A 17283-nucleotide genomic window follows, 5' to 3' on the forward strand; every position below is an offset into this window, starting at 1 on the left:
ATGTTGAATATTTGCCCCCAGTCTCTTCTGACTTATAGGGTTTCTGCTGAGAGGTCTGCTATTAGTCTGATAGGCTTTGCTTTGTAGGTGACCTGACCTTTCCAGGCAGAGACTGTTGCTCTTTTCCCTTGCTTTCTCCCAACTAAATGGAGTCTCTCACTGGTGCTGAGCCACCCAGAGTTGGGAGTGTGATGCTGCAAGCACCCATGTGTCCACCAACACTTGGACTGCACTGGGTGGAACCTGAATTAAGCATAGCTCTAGGTCTTGCTGAAGGCCCCACCCTTTAATATGGTAAGATCCCCCAGGTCCCAGGCACATCCAGGGATGTTGTCTGGGGGCCAGAGATTAGAGTCAAAAATCTTAGTAGTTTACCTTATATTCTATTCTACTCCATCTAAACTGGCACTCACACCACAATACAGAGTTCTTTCTGCTCTTTCTTCTCCTTTCCATGAGAAGAGGAGCCTCTTCCTGTGGCCACCACCCCCACTGATCCACAGGGGTTTTGTCAGGTCACTGCTGATGTTCATTTAAAACCCCTGGTCTCTCCTGTCAGTTTGTGGTGAATACTGCCATGCCTGGGACTCACCCTTCAGGGTAGATCCCTCCCTTCTGTCCCAGGATATGTCCAAAAATGCTGTGCAAGAGCCTTAGCATGGACTTGGGGACCCTAAAAGCCTTCTTGTTGCTTTACCTCATTGTGGCTGAGCTGGTACCTAAGATGCAAGTAAATGTCTCCTTTCTTTTTCCTCTCCTTTTCTCAAATAAGAAAGAGTCTTGTAGTTACTACAGCAGGGAAGGCACTCTGGAAGTTGCACATCTCAGAGCTCAAGGGCCACAGCATACTCCCTGGGTATCACTGCTGGTTATTCAGGGCCCAAGAGCTCTTTAGACAGCAAGTGATGAATCCTGCCAGGATTTGGTCCTTCTCTTCAAGGCAATGAATTCATTTTTGGCCAAGGGTGTGTCTAGATATATTGTCCAGGAGGAAGGGCCTGGAATGGGGACATTATGACTCTTCCTGGTGGCCTATCCTACTGTGGCTAAATAGGTACCAAGATGCAAGACAAAGTTCTCTTTACCCTTTGCTCTCTTCTCCTTATGAAGAAGGAAGGCGTCACTTTTGTTGCTGTGAATTGCAGTGCCTCAGATTGGGGGAGGGGTGGTGTAAGCACTCTCTTAGCCATGCCAGCCGATATCTCTGAGGTCACATGCTACCCTATTTATCTGACTCCAAGCACACCTTAGCACTAAGAGTTGCCTCCAAGTTGCAGTTTTTGTGTCCTAGACTGCCTTTCAAGTTTACATAGGACCCCAGAGCCCTTCAGCCCATAGTGGTGAGGCTTGCTGAGAAACATAGGACTTTATTCTCTGCTGTGACAGGGTAGCACTAAGTTCAATATAAAGACCCCAGTCATTACACTCGCCCTCCCCAAAGTGCAAAGAATCTCTCACTGTGCTGCCCAGCCACTGCTGGGAATGGGGGACGGTTGGTGTTGGTGATTCAAGACTGTCTCTGCGGCTCTCCTCAACGTCTCTTTTGGCTACATGAAGTTAAAACCAGGTACTGTAATCACTCACCTGATTTTTTGTTCTTGTGAAGGTGCTTTTCTGTGTGCAGATAGTTGTTAAAATCTGCTGTTCCGGTGGGGAGGATCAATGGTACAGGTTTCCATTTCACCGTCTAGCTCCACCCCTCTCAAATTTATATATAAAACCTTAAAAGTCATTTCAAAATGATTCTAAAACAATGTGGAAGAAATAACAGGCAATAATTATTATTCACCATACTGAGATTATCATACCAAGAATTTTATTGAAATTATTATATTAACTATGCTTACAAAAAATTGTAAGTTTTAAAAAACTATACTTATGGTTAAAGATATTATTTACAAAGCGAAAAGTAAAATAAGTTCAGAGAAAGTTTCTCATCAAAAAACATTAAGAGAAGGATGTCCTGTAATTAATTATAATAATAATGGCAAACATTTATATAGCATGTTACATATATACAATGATAGTATACACACATATTGATATGTAAATGATTATATGTATGTAAATGTACTACTCACAACTTCTCTGAAAATTATGTACAGAGTTAGAGAGGAATAAATTTATGTATAGATAAGTTACTCGTTCAAGGTCTTACAGGTCAAAATTGGTAGAGTTGGGATTTAAACACAGGTATTTTGGACTCAGTCTTTGTTTTTAGCCACTTTGCAATGGATACATATATGCTAATAGCATATATTATCAAAAACAATAAAATATTAGAGCTCACCACTAACAGGTAAATTTGTCATATGGAAGATGCATATCTTTAACAAAAGAGATATTTCAAAATTGTTTTGAGCAATGTCACTTATAGAAAGTATTGTATATCTGTTCAAAGTGATTACCCCGAGGAATGGCACTCACATGAATGTAGGAACAGAACTCAATTAGATGTATAATTCTTGAGTTTATTAAAACCATCTATCTCAAAATCATGTGTTGTGACAGTTATCTTTGTATCTTCAATTGCCATTACTGCAGAGTCAGTCCTCAATATGTACTTTAAAAATTGAAATGAGAGTTATTCTTTGCTCTTCTTCATCTTCCTCTTTATCTTCTAACATGTGTAGCAATATTGAACAGAGATTTATTAATTTTTTAAAACGTAGGGCCAATATAAGGTTACAGATGTGTTACTGAAAAATTTCTCCTCTAGTTTCACACAGATACAGAAATATAACCACCATAAAATATTTGTATTCCTGGTATTATATTATATGATTAATTGTCACTGTGGGTATTTGAGTTTCCTGCAGAATTGCCATGGACATTTAACCTGCACCTAACAATCAGTCTGCCAACTGATGAAATGAAATGGGTGTTGATATGAAGACCAGGTTAGACTCAGTTGTAAAATTTTAGTACCTTTTTTGATAATGTTTTCAATTACATTTTCTCAAAAGGCAACACTGAAGAAAAGTATGTTCTTATATAAAACATATATCATGATTCTATTTCTATAATATTTTTCTTTTAAAAATATTTTGATACCAGAGATTACTTATATTTTAATCACTAGAATTTCACTTAATATCCCTTTTATCCTAAATATTAAAACAAGTAAATCATTATTAACCAAATAATGAAGACAATAGCAATTTTAGTTGTGCTAAATAAAAATTGTACTTATTATCACATATATTGTCCTTTATGTGTGTGCTGTTATAGTCATATAAGTTTATTGTGATCAAATGTTTTTCAGTATATATACTTTTTCCATATAACTTATGAAAAATAAATCAAGTTAATAATTCCATTTTTTCAGAGGTTGATTCTGTTATAATATGTGAGTAGGAAGACCAGAGACTAACATCACTTATGTGTTCTCTTAATTTGATCATCTTAATCTTAAAGCTAGATTCACTGAAAAGTGAGAAGAAATAGAGTTAAATACAACAAAAATAAATGTTTTTCATTTGGTGTGGAGGGAGAATTATCAATGAATGTGATGATTATGTATCTCTACTGATGAAAAATGATCGAGTGGTGAGGAGCGAACATTCTGGCAGGAAGCAGAAAGCAGACACATAACTCACAAACCAGACAATGAGAGAGAAGCCCCTGAATAAAAATAAGCTTGGACATTATGAGCAGACGGCAGAGTGTGGTGGCAGAGGCTGCCGGCACTGTAGGATGGGCAATGGCATCAGGGCTCTGAGCACATTTCATCTGCAGATACTAAAAAGCCCCATAAAATGTGAATGAATGTTTTGCTGTAGAAAAGTGATGGAATTATTTCCAGGAAGAATAATGGAGAGGCACTTTAAAATAGGAAAATGTAGCTTAACTTTCTCCTCATGCATACTTAATAAAATGTGGACTTAGCTTGGCATTCAGTATGAATAAACTTAGAGATCTCATCTAATCTAATCTGTGTGCATACGGACAGCATTAGGCATATAAGGTAACTGAGGCCCAGAGAAGCTAAGTGGCTTTCCAAGGTCCTGAAGTTTAGTGGTGGCAAAGTTTAGACTAATGACAACACTTTTGAGATGTCAGATTATGTGCACCTGTTTGCATTTGATTACTAATTTCCATCTCCACCCTTTGATACAAATTATAAATGTCTCAATTAGGAGATATAATTATAATCTTTACTGTACTTTTATGTTCCTTAATTCAACTCCAAACATTTATTGCATGACTAATATGTGCAACCAGTATGTTAGGAAATATAGAGTTAAAAGAAACACTGCCCCTGCACTGAAAAGAGTTCATAAATTAGTAAGAGAATCTAATATAGAAGTATAGTCCTCGGTTGCTTAACAACAGGGATATGTTCTGGGAAACATCGTTAGGTAATCTCATTGTTGAGTGAACATACAGTGTACTTACACAAACCTAGATGGTATAACCCACTACACACCTAGGTTATATGGTCCAGCCTCTTGCCTCTAGGTTACAAATCAGTACAGCATGTTATTGTACTGAATACTCCAGGCAATTGTTACACAATGGTAAGTGTGTATATCTAAACATATCTAAACATAGAAAAGGTACAGTAAAAATACAGTATTAAAATCTGTCCTATATGAGGCCTATTGTTGACTGAAATGTCATTATGGGGCACATAGCTGTACATCCAGTCTACCAATAGCGTGTCTCCAGACCTGCCTGATAATGAGACTTACTTATGATAAATCAAAAATACTGATTCATGTGTCTCTGTCTTGTAGATTCAGATTCTTAGATCTGGGGTAGAGGCTTTTAACATTATTTAATACAAATTCCAGTTGATTCTTATGATCAAACAGTTTGGGGAACTCTTGCCATAGTTCCCAGATTTGTCTGTACATTGGAATACTGAAAGAACTTTAAAAATTATAAATGGCTCTGTCCCACCCACCCCCAATCCTGGATATTATAATCCTACATTTGATTCTAAGATACAAACAAGTTTGGAGAATACTACTTTACTATGCTGTGGGGATCTGGTACTCAAGGAAGGAGTCATAAAGTAAATACTATCCAATATGTTCTTAAGCTAATATATATTGAAAAGCTACAATGTTGGAAACATTTTTCACATGTTATGTCTTTTAATCTTCAAAATAAATCTATCAGGTTAACACAATTATTATCTGTATTTTGTAGATTAGAAAGTTTGTTTAGAAATCTCATTCAAGCTCATAGAGTTTGAAAGTGACTAAGCAGGTACATAAAATTAAATTTGTCTAAAGTCAGAACTTGAGCCTGTGTCATTGTGCCAGACTGACTTTCAGCTGCAACTTGAAGGATGGAGAGGCTTGCAACTGACAGAAATGATGATGGAAGACATTCCATGAGAGACATCAATGTCAGCAAAGGAAGAAGCGTACTAAGCCAAGTTAGAAAACTTGGCTCCAGATAACGGAGGCTTTGACTTCATTGACTGCTTGGCTAATTATCAGATGATTAATTGATTGACTCGTTTATTAATTCAGTACATTACTGTTTTATAATGACAAATATTATATATTTAAAATTTTTGAAAAATACTCACTATTGGATTGAATATCATAGGCTAAATACTTACCTGGACTTTAGAGGTTAAATGTATTTCAATATTTCATTTCTTGCCTCTATATAATGTAGTGTTATAAAGAATACATTAAGGCCCATGCCACAAATGCAGGAAGGGTGCTGAAAAGTGCTGAATAATCACTTTGGCTGGGACTTTAAATGACCAGAGATAATTGGTTTGAAAAATACAGGGATAATGTTTGTTCTTCCTAGCCAGTGGGACTTTAGAGGTGTTTAGACTAGACAAATTGTGTTAACATTTATTCCAAAATAAAATGTTTTCAACAGGTAATGACTTTCTATCCAGAACCCTCATTTTTCAGAACAATTTGAGTTCTGGTTATCAAAGAGAAAACGCAGTTGGATGTCAGTTATCTAAAAATAGCTAATCTTTCTTTTCACAGAAAGTGGTTATCATAAGACCTGCAGACAAAAGCAGCCACTATAAAATAGTGAACATTTTGAGAGGGAGTGGACGGATATCATAAAAACTCTGAATCTTGACTGTTTTAATGAGAAGAGTTTCTTGGACACAGAATCATTTTCTCTGTAGATTATTAAGTTGCTTTCATTTATATTAGTCATGTGCATAGGGGAACTGTATTTTATAAATATCAACAAACAAGCCCTAAAATGATACAACAAAGTGACTCTATAAGATTACTTTGCCAATTATTTGTTTCTGTATAAAGAAATGAAATGCCCATGGCACGATAATTTTAATGTTCCGCATCATATTCTTTAAAATCTATAAATTTATATGTGCATTCAATTGTTGTTTATTCATCTAACATATGTCTTTAAGTATCTTCAATGTTCCAGGCAGTGCCCTATGTGATGGGGACACAGAGCAAGCAAAAGAGAACATTTCCTATTCTCATTGATCTTACAATCTAGAGGGAAAAACTATAAAATGATCATACAAGCATATAACAAATACATGTTAAATGTCATTTGTTAAATTACGTAATACAGACAATAGTATACTCATTAAAGAATTTCCAATTTAGTAGGATAAATATATTGCAATTGAACAGCTTTTTATTAACACAAAAATGACAAATAGATTTACGGTTCAGATTAGAGAGTCGAAATTTAAATTTGTATCTATGTGGGAAACTTCATTTGTAACGTAGAATTAAAATCTACTAGAAAAATGTTGGTTTATTTACTGAATGTTCTTGATATATTTTGTTAAAATTTTATAAAAATACCAGAAAACCACTTATAGATATATTAATATATATCTATAAAACCACTTATACATATATTAATATATAAACATACATATATATTAATATATGTATATATGATATATACATACATATGTATATATACATACATTAATACATGTATATGTATATATACATATGTATGTATATGTGATACATACATATATGTATATGTATACATATACATGCATACACATGTATGTATACATATGTGTTTATGTATACATTCATGAACTCATATATGTATACATGCATATATTCGTACATGTATATGTGATTTACACTTGCATGTATATATATACATTAATATATGTACATGTGATATACACATGTATGCATATACCACATACATTAATATATGTATATATGATATACATATCGTGCATATCAATATATGTATATATTATGTATGTTAATATATGTATATATGTTAATATATGCATACATACACATGTATGCATGTGTGTATATATTTATATACACATATATGTATATTATATAAACATATTTATATACACATATATGTATATGTATATTAACATATTTATATATACATATATGTATATGTATATTAACATATTTATATACATCTATATACATAGATGTATATAAACATACATGGCTTTCTGCTATTTTTATAAAATTTTATAAAAGTTTAACATATATCATATATATGTATATATGTATATGTATGATATAAAAATGGCATAAGCAAAGGTTTGGAGACATGAAAGATCATGTCCAGAGAATACTGAATAGGCTGAAGTAGGAGGAGAGTAGGAGGTTAGAGTTGTAAGGTATAGGAATAAAAGTTAGGGTACAAAACTTAAAAGGCATGTAATACCAAGGAATCTGCAGTTTGTTAGGCATAGCGATCCGTGCAACGTTTTGAGTACAGAATGCCAAGATTATGTCTTCCTTTTAAGAAAGACAATCTGGTGGATGTATAGAAGTCAGATTGAAATTGACTGTAGAGATGGATGAGAAGATAGACAAGCCACAAGAACTAGTTAGGCAGCCATTATACTAATGCAGATGAGAAATAAAGAAGGTTGCCTCATTATGGAGAGGTGCTGAGAACAAAAAGGACTAAAAATGTTCAAAAGTAAAGTAGAAAGATTTCATAAATGGATTTGAATTGGGGACGATCAAGAAAGGGTAATATAATAAAATGACTCTGAGCCTCCTAATGTAAATAATGGAAGGCAAGTTTGTCATAATTTCAGAAACGGTCTGGAATTTGAGCATGGAGCTCTAATGTAAAAAGGTCATTGGCTAAATGTCTATTAGTAAGGATACATGGAGTATAAGTTAATCTACACATTTTATGTGATGTATAAACTACAAATCAATCTGTGTTTTAGCACCACATATAAAATATTAGTAAATTTAGGGAAAGGTATAAGTCAAATTACCTATTTATGTCAGGTCACATGTAGCATTGTGTTTTTAGCACGTTGTCTGACACAGATTAAACAGCTATGTAGAGAAGCTATGAGTATGAGGAAAGTTACAACAAAGAAACTGCTTTGTCAAGTCCTTCTGTCAGTATCTCTATTAGATATTTGCTTCAATTATTTAATATAAAAGAATAATGAGAAGAATACGTAAGGAGAGATTTTTTTAAAATTGTAGATATAGATCATTTGTTAAATGACATCAGTGAAATTAGTCAATGCTGAACTAATTTATTATTTACAAAGAACTAGAAATCGTTTGACCATTCAAAAGATGTATGCTAGATTTGTAGTTTTTATAAGATCAGTTTTCAAAAAATCCAGCTTGTCTCTTTAACCTAACAAATACAGTGAATGTATAGTAAAAAAACCTCCTCAGAAAAAATTACGTTAGTATGTTATGTGAAATCTGGGTAAAGTCAACTTAGTAACTAATGAAACTGCATTTTATTTATGTGAGTGTTTGCAAATACATAGCAGAAAGCCAAGTTTCACAGCGGATTTCAAAGAAGTTGCCACAAAGCAATCTCCCACAAAAATCTCTAAGCCAAGTTCTATGATGCCAAGTGCAACAGACTCAATAATTGCATATTTATCCAACATGGAGATAGGAAGGCTTCTGATCTAGTATTACACCAGTAAAAACATGTCATAGGTCAGCAAGAGCTGTTAAATTAGATCAAGCACATGCTGCATGTGTGTGTATGTGTTTATATGCACACTAGCTTTATGAAGCTGAAATCCAAACTATGGTATAATAGTTATCATAAATAGCCCCAAACTAGGCTTAATGAAGAGTAATATTTCTATCTTGGCTATGTTATAGTATACTTAAATATAAGGTAATATAACAAGATATTTTCAAGTTTTTGAATATTAAAAAGATTCTTATTAATCACTGGACTGGCTATTAAATTCTCACTAGGCAAAATGACAAGGTTTTAAGAAATAAGGGGAAAAGCAATCATTACTGAGCTGAAAAACATAATTAAGCTTTAAAGTAAGTGATTCTATTAACTTAGGTTGTTTTACCACTGTGAATTGAAGATGTCTTGTTTATTTTCACCTCTTTAATGTATAATTGTGAAAGTAATAATGCTTTAAATGTTTCTATTATAAATTTTCCCATTAACAAATTAATATTATCTTATTGGACCACTAGATGCAATTTTGTTGATTTTTCATAGAACTAAAAAGATATTCTAAGGTTGCTTCACATTCTTTAGAGAACTCTCAAATACAATGTGTTAGTTCTTCCTCAAAAATCTCATAACCAAATTGGACATAGTTGAAGCATCAGGGAAGCCATGAGGCAAAGAAACTGGGACTCTGAACATTTTTGTGGCTTTCCTGAAATAACACAGCAGTTTAAGTGACTTGACTCTTCAAATTGTTTCTTTTTGGGGGGATGAATTTTTGTAACCTGCAGAGACACTCTCTCTTATAATGACCATACCAGTTTGCTAAGATTACTGTAACAAAGTACCACAAACTGAGTGGCTTAAACTACAGAAATTTTTCTCTGAGTTCTGGAGGCTAGAAGTCAGAAACCAAGGTGTTGGCAAGGTGGGTTCCTTCCAAGAGCTGTGAATGAAAGATCTGTTCTGGGCCTCTCTTCTTGGTTTGTAGATGGTTGCCTTCATGTTCACATGGCATTCTCCCTGTATCTTCACATCTTCCCTCTGTGCATATCCATGTCCAATCCAAATTTTCCCTGTTTATAAGGACTACAGTCATATTGGAGTAATGCCTAACCTAACAACCTCATTTTAACTTGATTGCCTCTATAAAAATCCTGTTTTTCAATTAAGGTCACATTCTAAGGTACTGAAGGTTAGAATTTCAACATATGAATTTTGGTGGAGCACAGTTCAGCCCATAGCAATGACCTTTGGCTGCATACCCAACAATGTGATATGGCTGTTCTCTGAATTGCTAGCAACCTCAGTGCTGGGACGGACGGTGGGGTACCTCCAGTCCCACCTTTCTTTCAGTTGACCTGTTCCTTTATGGAGTCACTTTTGTGCCCTGTGAACGTGCTCCCCTTGTCCATAGTTCACTGTTCCACAGCAGTCAGCCGTGCTAGTCATATTCTCCTTGGAATTTGGAACTGGAGTACCAAGAGCCATTGATCTGTACAGGCTGAATTATTGAAATGTACGCAAAAAAATCAGGAGCTCTGGGATAGCTCTCCAGTCCATGGCCCTTGCCCTACTCACTCCATGACTGTTGGTATTCTTGGGATTCTATGAGAAACTCTATTATACTTTCAACAAATTCTTCACCCCACCCCCCAGTTCCCTCTCTCTTTTCCTCCCTTACTCTCTTTCTTCTCTTTTTTTCCTTCCTTCCTTCCTTCCTTCCTTCCTTCCTTCCTTCCTTCCTTCCTTCCTTCCTTCCTTCCTTCCTCCCTCCCTCCCTTCCTGCTTTCCTTTTTCTTTCTTATTATTTTTTAGTGTATTCATCTTGAACTTGTTTAAAATTTATTTATGTTTCTTACAACAACAAAAATCTTGATGAAGAAAGGGGTGGCTTACTAGATTTGTCATCATTTAAATTTTTAAAATATACACTTTTCTCTGAATCCCAATATACAGAAAAAAATAAGCAGAGTCTACTATGATGAAAGGAGGAGCTGTGTACCCTCCCAGGTGCTCCTTCCAGTTTTTCCTTACTCCTCACCATCTCCATCCCCACAGGCATCCTGTTGCTGAGGGATCTCTCTGGAACCTTGGGTCTTTGGCTTGAAAACCATGATGGTGTCTCACCCAGCTCCCAATTCTTGGGCCTTTAAAAATCTTCCTCTATTTGTCATCAAAAATCCATTGATTTTTTAGAAAGTAACTGAGTTTGGGAAAATTATTTTCTATCTATGAACAACCAGTGTCAAAAATATGGCTTCCTAAGAAGCTGGAGCCAATGAGTTTCCAAATAGGTGAAAACACGCCTTGAGATTTCTAACTAGAAATCCAAGAGTATGACTTTCCCAAATTACTTAAAAAAACAAGGATTTTCCTATTTCTGACTGTGCTAGTTGTTTGTTCAAATTTTGAGGGGTTGTTATTTTCAGTACTGTAGAGTTTGATAAATGAAGGAAAGTAGATTCCAATTACAAGTAATTGATCATCAGTATAAGAGAACATTTTTTTCCTAAAAAATCGTGTGAAAGAAATTGTTATTAATTGAGCAAGATATGCTGATAGTATCTTTCCCTTATTTTTGTGAAGAGAAATTTAGTGTAGCCTGTCTGCAACTCTTAAGAAATGCAGGGAATATAAGGAAGAACAAAATGATCTCATTAATGGGTCCTTGTTTTAATTATAAAATTTTAAACACTAGTATTAAATAAGGATCTTACGTTCTTCATCCTTAATAAGGTGTGCATGAGGGGTTGCGTGCAGAGGTAGAATTAGGGTCTCCATGTGGTAAAGGTAAGGGTGTATCAGGTGGGACATAATCAGCATTTCAAAAAATCTAATTTTCTTGAGGCACTCCTGACTTGCTCCATGGTTCACATTTTCAATAGAAATGTTCCATGTCTAATCTTTAATTGATTATTCTTGCTTTTGAATTAAAAAAAAAAATCTCCAGGCAAGAACTGAACTGCCTTGACTGTCTAAGGAAACTACTGGGTCTTACTTTCCTTGTCTATAAAATAAAGCCTCTAAGTTATAATATTTTATATTTCTACTGATTTTGGAAAGCACATGCTATAAGTCAATTTCTGATCAATGACGCTGCATTGCATGAGTCCAGGTGCCACTTTTTAGGTAGAGCACATGGCAACCCAGATTTGATAGGTCAGTATTTTAATCAATTGTATCTTATTCTCATTGCAATTAATTAGCATAACGGCCAGATTTTACTAAGCATACCGAGTTCAATTTACATACACATAAATCACTGAGAAATTCCTTTGGCATTTCAGTATGAGAGATACTAAGCTCTCTCAATAATCTTTAAAATATAATTTCCATTTTGAAAAATAAATTAACCAGAAACCAAAAATTTTTTCAAAGCGTCTATAGTGAGGAAGAGAATGTTATAACATTAATTCATTTCCTAGACTAATAAATATTTTCTTTTTTTGTTTGGTCAATTCTTTTTCATCTGAAGATAAAGAGCAAAAGTAGAACTTAGAGAAACGTTATTCCTTCAGACTTTCCCATAAGTGGCGCCTTCTCCTCAGATTTTCTGTAAAAAAAGGTTTTTTACGGACAGAATCTGGCTATGTTGTCTCTGTTTGAGTACAGTGGTCAATCATAGCTCATTGCAACCTCAAGCAATCCTCCCACCTCAGGCTCCTGAGTAGTTAGGACTACAGGCATGCGCCACCATGCCCGACTAAGTTCACTTAATTTACTTTCTGTGGAGACAGGGTCTTACTATGTTGCCCAGGCTTGTCTTGAACTCCTAGCCTCAAGCAATCCTCCCACCTCAGCCTTCCAAAGTGCTGAGATTACAGGACTCAGCCACTGTGCCGGGCAATGGATCTTGTTTCTAAATGTCATCCTTCATTGACCAATCTACAGCAGCTACAAGTTACTTTCAACCCTATTACTTTGGTTTAATTTTATTCATAGAATGTATCACTATCCTATGTTTTTGATTATTAATTAATTTATTTTATGTGTCTCTACTAAAATAGACTTCGTGATTGTGGGAACATTGCCTTATTCATGTCAATTGTATTCTCAGTGTTTAGTATAGTGTCTAACACACAGCAGAGATGCAGTTGATATTTGTTGAAGAAATGAATAATAGTGCCCGGCCTATCTCAAAAGAGAAGTAGAAGAGTGTACTGGTTAAGAACGAATTTATCAGAGAATGACAACCCAGCTTCAGATCCAAGAAGGATTAGCTACATAATTTGAAGAACCTAATACAAAATTAAAATGCAGGACACATTATTCAATATGTATTAATGTTGAGACAGCAACAGCACAGCATTAGTTAGTGTGGACCCATTTAAAGGATGGGTTCTTTTCAAAGCAACTGCATTGGTTACACAGCCATGAAGCTGGCTGTAAATGATCTTGGGCAAGACGCTGGGGGTGTCACCAAGGATTTTCATTTGTGCACCTGGACAAAAGGATTTGTTATTAATAATGAATTCTGAGGAATGCTGGTAAAGGAGAGGTTTTTAATTTTTAAAATTTTAAGGCGTTTTGGGGGGGCTGTTTTTCAGAAAATCAAGTGATCAGTTTTAGAAATGTTAACTTTTAAAATGTGGAATTTCAAAAGAATTCAAAAGACTTCAAAAGATTACAAAAATTTGGAGCTTCTCTGTATGATGCAGAAGAAACTACTCCCCTTAATGTTGTGCTATCATCCCAATGTGTCTTTTTTGCTTCTCCATGTAACTGTGTATCCAAAACAGAGCATATATTACATATTTTCAACCTTATTAATGGATATTACACTGGATAGGTAGTATTGCATTTTTATGTCTCTCACTATTATATTGCATAAAATCTATCTGAGTTTTGTATGTATTTTTATTTATTTCAACTACAGTATACTATCCCATTGAATAAATATTATTATTACATTCTTTTTATAACAGATATTTAAGCAGTTTGCTCTTTATATCACAAAGTGCTACAGGTGTTATTGTATATGTGTTTCTGTGCACCTATGATAGAGTTTAACTAAGAATTATATCTGGATGATAAACTACTGAATTGAAGGATATAGACATCTTCAGCCAGACATGGCATAACTGTTTTTATATGTGCTACATAAACTCATTCTCCCATTAAACTCCAGAGTTGATAATTATTCATACCATCATCCACGTGATTTTAATTTTGTCAGACTTCTTTTTCTATTGCCAGTCAGATGAGTTGGAAAAAATACTCACTTTACTTTACTCTGCATTTCTCTTATGTCTACTGAGTTGGGCATTGTTTTACATTATTTTCATGAATATTCTATTGTCATTGTCTGTAAATTCCCTGTTTATATCATCTGCTGATCTTTCTATTGGATTGTTCATAGTTTTTTTTTGTTTTTTTGTTTTTTTTTTTTTTTTGAGACGGAGTCTCACTGTGTCGCCCAGGCTGGAGTGCAGTGGCCGGATCTCAGCTCACTGCAAGCTCCGCCTCCCGGGTTCACGCCATTCTCCTGCCTCAGCCTCCCGAGTAGCTGGGACTACAGGCGCCCGCCGCCTCGCCCGGCTAGTTTTTTGTATTTTTTAGTAGAGACGGGGTTTCACCGTGTTAGCCAGGATGGTCTCGATCTCCTGACCTCGTGATCCGCCCGTCTCGGCCTCCCAAAGTGCTGGGATTACAGGCTTGAGACACCGCGCCCGGCCCATAGTTTTTTATTAATTTATAAGTACTTTGTTTCTGGATGCTAATTCTTGATAGTTAGACGTATCACGAATAATATCCTGAGTCTATTGCTTTCTTTGTTTCGGATGTCTTTGTCATGAAGATCCAGAAACAAGTAAAAACCTCAAAAGGCTTGAACATGTATAATATATAATTTTTGTCTACAGCAAGAATTCTAGAGTAGATATCTTACGGATTTAGTCAACTCTGTTGATTATTTCCATAATCATCCAGGATCTGGGTTCTTTCCACCTTTCAGCTCAGTCAGCCTCAGTGTTTCTCTTTTGTCCTTCGGCTTGTTCCCTTCTTTGCAATTGGGTGGCTGCCACATGGGCATCACATACCGACATGGAAAGAACTAGTTGAAAAGCTGCTAGTGTAACATTTTAAAAGCAACAAATCTTTCTGAGGAACACCATTACCTTTCTCAGTCTCACTGGCTACCCAAAAACCAATCGTGTGTGAAAAGAAAGGTAAAAGTCAATGATTAACTTAGTCTTCTATAGGATTTTCTGCTGAGCTGAGAATGGTGTCCTCTGCTTTGAGAGATAAGAATCTGAACACCACAAGAATTCTGTTAGCAGGGAAGATGGAAAAGATGTCTGCTTTGTAGACAAGGCCGTTGGATACTAGGATTTTGTTTATCGTTGGTGCCTACTGTAAATAAATCCCTGGTCAGTTGTATTTTCTAAGCATTTATTGCTGATTTATACTGATACTGATGATTATATGTTGATCTTTTTACAAGGAAGCCTCCTGAATTTCCTTTTCAACCAAATACCACAATATATTTGTATAGAACATTTATGAATACTGTATATCTGAAGGGCAATTTTGTATTTTTCTTTTTATTATTTATTATCTTTGTTTTATTATATTGTCTAGGACTTTTGATATGATGTTAAGTAATAGCAGTTATAGCATGTTTGTCTTGTTTCTGATTTTAATGGGAACTTTTATTTCGTGAACGGATTCATATACTGGAACTAATTTCAATCTGTGGACATTTCTAAGAGATGTATATCAGACCCATGTATGTAAAATTTATAATGGTCATGCACAGAATAAATTGGCTATCTGGTAAAGCCTTAGGATTTCTACTGGAAGAAGTTTCCAAGCAATTGCTTGTCAACTTCTTGATAAGAATATTGTAAGAATAGTTCAAGATTACCTCAAAAACAGAACCATCCCATCCCTGGCTTGTACTCACAGGATTAGATAGATATTCCTTTTACTCACAATAATGGAAAGCATCAATACATCTGTTGACAGGTTTATTTATTTATTTTCTTCATTAAGCAAACATTTTAAGAAGTCACTAACTCTGGGATAAACTTTGGGAACTCATTATATATTCTTTGTGGAGATGTAAATATGTACACACATTAATAGTTACAGAATTGCACCATAACTGCTACAAAGAGCTATATACAAAGTTTTCAGGGAAAAAATATTGAAAAATACACCCATGAGTAAGGAAACAGAGAATGCGAATCAGTGAACCAGCCCATTATAGCTAATGTACAGTGAAGAATAGCAGCAGAGCCAAAGGTTGCAAACTGATATTGATGTGAAAAATGACACTTTTGTTCTTCATCTAACCCTCAGGGTTTCTTATTCCAGCCAGGTCCTGTGGAAAACGAAGGCTTTCATGTGTCCCAGTAAGTCCAACAACCATTGCTCTGCCTCTTCTTGTTTTTGGTTACCTATGGTTGCTTTGCTACAATCAGGATTTCAAGTTGGTTGATGCTTCTAAGACAATATCTGAGAGTGTAGCAGACAGAAAAGGAAAGAGGATAGGGGGCTGCGTAAGAAGAAGTGATGTTGTATTGTTGTTTTCTTTCTTCCTTCTGCATCCCAGAACCAGGGAATTTATCATGAATGCTTTTATGATCCCTGAAACCTAATGCTTCTATAGTAGAATATTGTCTTAGTAAGTAATTAATGGAGAAGCCCGCATGTTGTTCTTGTCTTGCTTACAGCATTGAAATCCAGGTAAAAATTTACTATTCTGGCAACCCACAATTATCATTGATACACACTATCCACATTGTGCCCCATTTACAAAAGGAAAGAAAAGATGCAGACTAAGTCTTGCACTTACAGTTGAAACACAGCAAGGGTTGATTTCTGAAGGTTTTACATACTGTGAATCCAAGTCCATCTGGACCAAAAGATAAAGCTTTTCATAGATCATGTAAACGAAACACATAGATTACATTCCAGAATTGCCATTAAAAGGCTTTTAACAAGTTGGACATGTTCAGTGTCATCCAAAGGTTTTCACTACCCTGTGACTCCTTAGAGAATTAAATTACCATCCGAGAACTTCAATAAGCCAGTGTTCAATTAGTACCTTTGTTTGTTTTTCCTCAGTCTTGTCGAAAGGAAGATTAATGTGCATTGCATTTTTTCTGCACTCAGTACAGCTTTTCTTAAAAGGAATATGGTGTCTAAATCAAAATTCCATTTAGATGCAGGGAAACTGTGCTTTTTTAAAATAATGTGTGATGATCATTTCACATTTCCTCCAATCTCCTTCACTCAATGTTTTTCCCTTGTAAGCAAACATTTAATCCTGCTTAACCCTCCTTCTGCACCATTCTCCAGTCCTGTTATGCTGCATACTATAATCTTTGAGTTTTACTGTATAGGTGAAAGAAAAAAATGATTTCTGCAAAGGTGGAAGTTAAG

General features: G+C 35.1%; 1 long non-coding RNA gene across 6 annotated transcripts in view; it reads left to right on the forward strand.

Annotated features, from left to right (window-relative positions):
- LOC103886908 overlaps positions 1 to 17283 on the forward strand; it is a 134945-nt gene that overhangs the window by 68487 nt on the left and 49175 nt on the right. The gene's annotated exons all lie outside the window — the stretch shown is intronic.

Source organism: Papio anubis, chromosome 8 (assembly GCF_008728515.1).
Source record: "Papio anubis isolate 15944 chromosome 8, Panubis1.0, whole genome shotgun sequence".
Taxonomy (NCBI): domain Eukaryota; kingdom Metazoa; phylum Chordata; class Mammalia; order Primates; family Cercopithecidae; genus Papio; species Papio anubis.